We start from the raw sequence: 9,789 nt of genomic DNA on the forward strand, positions 1-9,789 counted from the left end.
GCATCAAGCACACTGATTCAGCAAAAATTCAAAAGAAAACTTCGGAGAGAGTTGAGGAGTCCGTGCCTTGGGAACCGACGGATCGCGACATCGAAAAGTACATCGAGGAGTACTCCATACCGAAATCTGTTAAGCTTTCACCTGTCCCAGCGGACGCCGATATTCACACTGGCGAAAACGTGCCTGTTGGTGCCTTGATTTTATCTCCTCAGCACCTGAGATTTATCAGGTTTCCAATACACCCCGTCTTCCAACTCATGTGGGCTATACTCGGTTTGCACCCACTTCAACTTAATCCGCATGCTTATCTGCTTCTATCTGGATTTTTAATCATGGGTTGGAAGTGGGGGGTCTCTCTGGGGCTTTCAGATTTTCTTTATCTGTACAATTGTGCCAGAATTGGAAAACTCAGATATTTTAACTTTACTCCATACCCGAGGATGAAGGTGTTCAGAGATTTATCCAATAACTATCGAGGATGGAAATCCAGGGCCTTGTTAATTGGTGGATGGCTCTCCCCTGAGCTGGATCTTTTGCCCCCGAGAGCGTTCGCAGATGACCTTGGTACGTATCTTAACCGTTTTCTCCCTGTACTTAATTCCCTCTACGGTGCCTGTCGATAGACCTTCACTCGTTTCATGTGTTTAACTTGCAGCTTACAAACTTTCTCAAGCCAAGGTCAATCTTCCCCCCAGTCACATTGCTTGGTTAGAAAGTCATCTTGTGCAGCGGGAATGGTTTCCGTCTCAGTTTGTAACTCGTGAGAATCTCCTTGAGGCCGCATCCAATCGCCCATCATCTTTATTTGGCCATTACAAGGAAAATATCGACCATGCACTCTCTAGGAAGGAACTAGCGCTCCGTATTGTACAGATCGAGAACCACTTCTACATATCTGATGATTGCGAATCAATAATTGCAGAGTATCTCGAGGCCAAGGACACCTTTCGCTTAATAGTTCCTTGCTCGGCCGTGGCCACCGTCGAGGGGGACGAAGCAGGAGAAAGCCTTGAAGTAAAGGAAGGTGGGTCCCAGGGTAATGTTTCGGATGAAGGAGTTTCATCTGGTTCGGTAAGGGAACTACCTCAATCGGTTCCTCCACCTCGGAAGGTAAGAAAACGTAAGGTCGGAGATCTCGTTGCTAGCGATGGCCCGTCTCATTCCTCTCGAGGGGAACCGATTCGAGATATGTCATCACATTCTCCGTTGCGGAGGGTTCATTTCACTCCGCCAGCCATGCCAGATACTACACCTCATCCATCCCCTCGAAGCGCCCTTACGTCCTCGGTCATGATGCCTCCTCCTCTACCCAAAGTTCTAGAATTAAGTTTCAAGAAGCGCGACAACTCCTATGTTTTGGCAGGAGAATCCATGTTCGCTAATGGTCCGGCCACGTCAGTGGAAGCTAGTGCCCTTGCATCACTGAGGCCCAATTCAGAGCTGCCTCCAAACAGTCCTACGGAGCTTTACAATGACATATGCGCTTCTCAGCTGGATGTGAGTACTTCCCTTTTTCCTCTTCACTTCCTTTTGTTCAATTTAGTTAGGTCATTTCCTTCCTATACAGGCCCTCATGGCGTCCCACCACTTCCTGCACAGCCTCGATGCCTTCCAATCGAAGCAACAACAATAGTTGGATGAGGCGAGTCGCCAACTCAAATCTCGGGAAAATGAGCTTAACGAACAGATTAAAACAATGGTGGACCTAAGTCTCCTCCTCGAGGACAAAGATCGTCAGATAGCGACATTGAAAGTCAATTTGAACTTAGAAACTCAGAGCAAGGAGGAAGAGTTCGAGAGAGGGGCGGCTCAGATGAAGCGCGTATCAGCCAAAACTTTTTGGCTTGGGTGGAACCAAGCCTTGACCAGAGTGGAGGACAGGTGCTACGTTAACCCCGATGAGTTCGATCGTTACTACGGATTTGCCCCCATATGCTACTCTCCCATTCAAGGCATGCTTCCTGGAGACGTTCCCTCACCCGCATCCAGCGCTTCGGAGGGCCATGGCCATAGGGATGAAGAAGTGTCCTCCACCCCTCGATCCAAATGAATGCCCAGAGTTCATTGCATAGTGATTAACTTTTGCTTCTTTCTTTTTTCGTAGTTATGTTGCTCTTACCCTTGTTGAATTTTTCCTTTGGAACTGTCCCAACTACCGATGTTTGTAATGAGCCTTAATAAAACAGTAATAATTTTCTTTTGACACACCTCCTTCATTGGTTCTCTAAAGTTGAGTACTTTTCCCTTCAATCGTTTTTGCACAGTTGGCACGATCATTCCCTCGAGGATCTGCCTCCTCGAGCATTTACCAACCGGTATTAAATTATCAATCATTGTATGTACTAACCTTGGGTGCCTTGCTCAATTGCTCCCTCGAGAGCTTGCCTCTTTAAACATTCACTTTTTTCGTCTCTTTGAGAATTCACCTCCCCGAGAGAAACCTATCTCCATGAGCCTTTGCTTTCATGAGAGTTTTCCTCCTCGAGAAAGACTTGCCTCCTCGAGAGTTCTCCTCCTTGCGCATTCCTCGAAATAGAATTCACTTCCCTACATGCCTCCCTGTTTTTCTTTTCTATGCAGTTGCTCAAGAAGAAAAACAAAACAAAAGCAAAATACCTAAGCCACAGAGCCTTTAAACAAAAATTTTGTATTAGAGGACTTGAAAACCGAATAGGAAGGTTTGCCCTCCGCGCATTGCTCCTTATCATCTTCCGAGGACACGATTGCCCCCATTTCCCGTGGGGGTCGGATTCAGTACCACTTGCATAACCTCCACGTCCTGTAAGGACAAAATCTATCACGCCATCCCACCCCCGCCTGCAGCGAGGGTGTGGTCCATCATCCCACCCTCGCCTACAGCAAGGGTGGGGTCCACATCCCACCCCCGCCTGCGGCGAGGGGTGAGGCACGCCATCCCACCCCCACCTGCGGTGAGGGTGTGGGCCATCATCCCACCCTTGTACGCAGCAAGGGGTGAGGCACGCCATCCCACCCCCGCCTGCAGCGAGGGTGTGGTCCATCATCCCACCCCCGCGCGCTGCGAGGGTGAAGCACGCCATCCCACCCCAGCCTGTAGTGAGGGTGTGGCCCACATTCCACCCCCGCCCGCGGCCAGGGGTGAGGCATGCCATCCTACCCGAAACATTAAGGTAACCAATGAATGCGTAGAGGAGTTTGATTCACCAATGAATGCGGACTGGAGCGGGAGCTAACCTGGGAACTATCGAGAGGCTTCCCTCGAGCGTTGACCTGGAGTTTGAGTGTTGGCTCGAGGAGAAGGAGGGGTACCTGCAGAAAACCCTCCGATGCCTAAGTCAGTATGTTTCTTAGTTGTGGAGTAGAGATAATTGGAATTCGATCATTTACCTCACTGTCGAGCAGCCTATTTATAGGTGTACTTCGGCATGGGCTGCAAGTAAACTTGCACAGCAAGTCGCAGTGACTTGAGTGGCACACCACCATTAAGGCCATATTCACTCCTGCAATAAATTCACTTATTGGCAGCCATGATTGCCACACTGAATGTCGCATTTATCATCGTATTTACAGCTACATTAATTGTTGCATTTACTATTGCCATTACTTCTCTTCAATTGCCTTGATTGTATGGTCCAATTGGTTGACCACCCCCACAATACACTATTTTTATTGATCCGAAACAGTAGAAAAATTGGCTAAGAAAAAAACATAGAACCGGGTCAACAAAAGTCCTTAATTTTTTTTTAAGGGGTGGATTATAACCCTCATAGTCACATAAGCTTTTTCAGAAAACACGGGACAACAATTTCATTAATAACAAGAAAAACTATAAAGAAAACAAAAACGAAAAAAAAAGAAGAAGAAGAAGAAGGAATGGAACCCTTTTGTATTAATACTTTGTTATTATTTTCAACAGCCCAGAAAGATAAGGTCACACCCAAATAGACGTACCTTAAGAAAAGGAGTGAAAGGTAACTTCATTAAATCTTATATTGTTATATATGTTTGTTATTCCGTATGTTAGTTACTTTCTTGATATTGTGTATTGTTGAATAATTTGTTGCTTGACTCCGAGCACTATTTTGAACAGTGACGGACACAAGATTTAATTTATATAGGGGCGTAATGAAAAATATATTTAAAAATTTAAACAAGAAAATTAGAGACAATTCCTTATTTTTTTTTTGTTTTTTTTTAATAAAGGGAAAATAGTATATTCATCACAAGCCAAAATAAGTTGTTACATACCCTTCTGCTGTTATTTAAATAGACAAACCAGAAGATAGTGGTAGTACCTATTGGGGACATCATTGAGTAGAAAAATATGTGCAAAAATGATATCTCCGACTCCGAATTATAGGAGGTCAAGTTTTAGTAAAGGGGAAAAGTAAGAGTATCGTACCGAAGGGATTGAGTAACTCTACCCTAACTAGATTACCGCGAAAATAAAACCTAGAAAACACATGTGAGTCTATCTTTTTACAAATTAATAGTCTCGGCCCTTTGGAAGCCAAAATTATCAATAATGATATTTACAATGGTAAAGTGGTGTATCGGCTTTGTTGATTTTAATTTCTATAAAGTAAAATAAGTTGCACAAAAATAAACAAAGCTAATAAAAATAAAATAAAATAGAGACTTTGACCAATGAGATAAATAGGAGCATAGGTTTTTGCCCCTAGCCTCCCTCATGCATATAATGTAAATCCATTTTCTAATAACAACATGCTTTGATAAATTCCCCCTCGATTTTCGCTAGAGAAACCGAGATACCAACTAATCATGCAACCTAACCATGTCGCTAGAGCAAAACTAGATCACACAACCTTAGTCCCATTTACATTAGCTAAAACATAAAAAGGCTTTGATGTCGTAAAGCCTAAGGCCTCTCGACTCTTAAACTCAAGGCACCAAGCATTAATTTTAAGGTAAGAAACCCAAGCAATCTAGTTCTTCCCGTAAGAATAAGCTAGACCACCACTCTATTAGCTACACATGCTTCTCGGTTACAAAAGATTGTCAAGCTTAAGTTTCCGATTTCATTAATTCCTACAATATGCTTCTAGGTGACAAATCCAAAAACATATGTAAGAAAGCATTAAAGTAAAGTAGCTAAAAGATTCAAAACATGTATATTCATCAAAAACATGGCATCACATTGTTTTATACATGAGTTTGTCTAGGGCTAAGCCCTAGCCCCAAATTTATTCTACTCACAACCCATAACTACATAAACGTACTAAAGCCATAAACTTGTAAAGCATCAAGTAAAGAGAGAGAAGAGTAGAGAAAGGAAGGAATACCCACGGGTTTGATTCCAAAAAGAACCAAACCGTACCTCTAAGAACACTTTCTATCCTCCAAGATGCAAAACAAAGTGAGAAATGCTTCCTAGTATGGTATGATTGGTATCTTTGGTTTCTAATAAGAGAAAGGAACCAAAAACACCATGCAACTCCACAAAGTCTCTTAGAAGTATGATGAGCAAGACTCGAATATGTGAAACTAGAGTTGTGATTGATCAAAAGTGTATAGATACTTCGGTTTTGGTAAGGAAAAACCAAGAACCCAAGAAGCTATACACCTATCTCTACACAAAGCTAAGAAACTATGAACTAAAACTCAAAACTAGAGAGAAACTATGCTGGAACTAGAGAAAAGAGAGATTTTGGTGTTGCAAAATGAGAGACTAGAAGGGTGAACAGTTTTGGGGAGAGAGAATGGGCTATTTAAAGGTCAAGGCAATTCAAATCAGGAGTGGAGATCAAAAGGAATGAAGGGCTAGATGTGATTGACAAATGTGTAAGCACAAAATGTAGATCAAGTTTTTAACTCTACATAGAAATGACCTAGAAAGCCCATAGATATTTTGGTGGAGGAGAAAAAGTAAGGATAGAAGGGTCATAGTGTAGGGGAACAAGGTAATAAATAGGAGACAAATGTGTAAGGTGTAAGAATTGGATCACTTGTCATCTTTCAACTTTTGAATTTTAAAATAACCTAGACCTAAAGTCTTCCCACCTAAAGTCTCTATCCCTAATCATCTCTTTCCTGTCCTCCACCCATGTTCTTGGCCGGCCAACTTGGCCGGAAAAGTCCGGAATCCTGCGTTGACCACCGTTGACCTATTTCTTTGTCCGTTTTTGCATTTTCTTCTCCTTTCTTCCTTCAATTGAATCTCCACCGAAGGTTCCGAATTGGCCTTTGACTTCTTCATACCAAATGTTCCTCCATGAGTGTAGATCATCCAAGTAAAATTTCAGAGCTTAGTTCACCGTGGTTTGGACGGAAATGCTGCCGGAATACGTACGGGTCCGGTTTTGTAGTTTTCATCTTTTAGTCAGAAATTTGTGCCTATCTTTTGAAGCCCTTCCACTCCTAACTAGCTCTTGCACTCTTCATAATAAATGATCGTTAGGATGTATATAATGGATCTGGAAAGTTTCAACTCATTTGAAGTTCAATTGTTCGGCCTGCCATTGCTCCTTCCTTGCGTAGCTCGGTTTCTCCTAGCCGGAGTAGGAAAATGTGTTAAAGTTGACTTTTTAGTGCATTTCCAAGCTTCTCCATGATTTCCTAGCATGATAAGGAAAACATAATAAATATATATAAATAAACACAAAGATTAAGCAAAAGTGAAAGATTAGGGGAATAATTAGTAGGTAATTATGGACCTAACAGTACCCACAAGTGGTACATAAAAATAGACCTACTCATTATACATTCAAATATGTAGAGGTAGCGGTGACCCTCATTCGGTACTACTCCAGAGGCGCTAGAGAGATATAGAGTACACATCGGTCCTAAATACAAGGAATTTATTGTTAAAGACAAAGCTAAAACAAAGTAAAGAACAAGGGCAACAACCTTAGCCCAAAGTAGTGAGCCCAGCAACGTCCAAGAGTAGCCCAACTCCAGAGCGCATCAAGCGGGTTTGGTCTCGGCCCATCATCTTTTGACACCATGCCGTACGCCATAAGCCTAACACCTCCACGCAACCCCCTCTGCCACAACCCGTGACTCCAAGATCTACACCGCTGCAACCTCCAGCAACGTCGACCCAAACAGTCGTGCCCCACGCCTCTACAGCTCTTGCCATGCTGATCCGATCCTGAATCATGCTAGTGCGGCGCCTCACGATCTGCCCCATCATCGTCGATTGAGAACCCATGCTGCCGGTCTTGATCAGCATGACCACGCTGCCGGTTAGAGATGCAGCTAGAAAACACAAGCCAAATGCCATCAGGAACGATCTTGAGCACAAACCACCCATAGAGCACCCTCGAAACTGATCGGATCAAAGACCCGTCCGGCAGCATACCCAAGACGTCGGTGAGGCTGGAGGCCAGCACCGGTCGTGGCTCCACTGGACGAGCTCGATTCCGCAATCAGTGAAGAAACCAGTTTTGGGGTTCGTGGGTTTCTCGAGGAAGAGAGAAACCTTGTATTTATTTAAATGTTTTATGTTATAGACAATCTGTTGTTTAGCACAACTTGTAAACAATTAAACATTGAAATTCATAACAATTCGAGTACGTATTTAGTAAAAAAATATATATATACAATCACTTTACAAATCTTAGCAAAAAAAAAAAAAATTAGCTCAAACATTTAAAGATAAATCAACTAGATAAAAAAAAGAAAGAAATAATTGTTAAATTGAGGGAAGATGAAAAATTTCACTATTATTCAGACTGCAAAAATAGAAACACATACTCACAGAGGAAAAGGTTTTTTGCTTTTGATTCTTGTTTTGAGTTAATTAGTTTTAAGTCCAAAAAACTATGACCTATTTTGATTATAATCCGGACGAAAAGTTTTGTTAATTGCGGTCCAATGACTAAGCATCCACAGCAGCTTACTTTCCTATATTAGCATGATAAGTCAACTTCTAGTTTTTCACATACCAAATTTACCCATAACAATATTACTCAAAACAATCAATAATTTATGCGTCAATAAATTGAGAGTTAATGTTGTTTTTCAATCAATTTGGTATTCATAGAAACCATACCAATTATAATATGTCATCAGCACAACAAAACCCTTAATTGATGCATCGTCATTAAAAAAATTTATAACTTATATAAAATGATCATACCTTACCATCATTTTTCTACACCCTATATCTTGTCTCTTTTCTTCTCCTTTATTCTGATCACTTTCTTCTTGTTTCTACACCTATATTTTAGAATTGTCATGTTGTTCAACTTAATTATACAATCAAATAGATATTCTAGATGGGTATTCACAAGAAGGTTTTGATCCATCTAAAGAGGTAATATTCTACATTGTACCTCTACAGTTGCACCTTAAGATAAATCGTACAAAGGAAAGGGATTCTAGAAAGGGAGATACATTTTCATATCTTAAGGGAAACGCAAGTTGCCATGGTTCTTTTTTTCCGTACCTTTAGATTAGGAACAATGTTAAAAACTAAGTTGCTCTTTTTTCATTACCTTGTGCATAGATATGTTTGCAATTTTGATACCTAGTACAAAGGTAATTTCTTAAGGGGAAAGGCAAGCTACAATGATTCTTCTTCTTCTTCTTCTTTTCTTTTTTTTCTCTACCTTTTTATTAGGAACCATGTTTAAACTACCTTAGTCTTATTCTAAAAAAAAAAAACTACCTTAGTCTTTTTTTATTACCTTGTGCATAAAAATTTGCACTTGGGTGGTTCTAGTTGGACCTCTGAATTTGATATTTGGACCTCTATCTTTTTTTAATTATCAATAGGTTTTGTCAATTTATATGAAAAGACAAATAAGGACAAAGAGGGAAAAAAAAAAAAAAAAACTCTTCTTACCCCCCTATTAATATAACATTCAATTTTTTCCTGAAATTCCTTATATTACCTATATAACTTTATAATTTACCTAAAACAATTGAGTAAAGATAATTAATTTCTATACAGGGTCCTATCATTTAATACAAAAGTAAATTAAAAACAATATGAATTTGAAATTTCCTTAAACTAAATTTATTGAATATCTTGGTGTAGTTATTATTAACTAAGATCCAAGCTTTTAATTAGATTTAATCGATGTATATATATTATTTTTCTGAGAACAAAGGTCTTTTCTAGAACCATCCATATTGCAAAACAAACAAACAAAAAACTATGATTTGGATTAATAAAAAAATCTTTGTAATTGTCTACTTGTTCGGATCCTCCAAGAATCACTTTCTTGTTTCGTCATCGAAAGTACATTAAAAATATAGGCAGTAACTCACACAATTCTTTATGATTGAATTGATAGAGATAAGAAAAAAAAAAAAACAAATTGTTGAAGATACATATTTAATTGGTCAAGGGTGTTTTGGTAAAATTAAGGAGGTCTACTTAGTTATTTAAGTATTTAAAAAAGTGAATTGAAGGTTTAATAAGTAGGAGAGGTCCAAATATCAAATTTGGAGGTCTAACTAGAACCTCCCATTTGCACTTTACATACCTATTACAAAGGTAATGTAGTGTTGGTTTCTTTTTCTCTACCTATTAAATAGGAATAATATTAGAACTCGACCATGGACTAGTCTATTACTATATTTCTAGGTATTGTTGTGTCAATAACGCTACTTAGTTTGTTTTATTTTTTCTTTTTTGACTTTGATATAGATACACTACATTGTTTAAGAATTTATTGACCTTTCATGTAGGTACATGATATGTTTACATAGATTTAAATGCCATATTATTTATTATAATTACCTTGAGTAGATGTTAGGAATTTGAAATTCAAAATTTGAATATTTAAATTGAAAAATAAAGTCCCCAAATTATGAGATTTACCTTGAAGGGCAAAGTGG

This window comes from Rosa chinensis, chromosome 1, assembly GCF_002994745.2.
Source record: "Rosa chinensis cultivar Old Blush chromosome 1, RchiOBHm-V2, whole genome shotgun sequence".
Classification (NCBI taxonomy): domain Eukaryota; kingdom Viridiplantae; phylum Streptophyta; class Magnoliopsida; order Rosales; family Rosaceae; genus Rosa; species Rosa chinensis.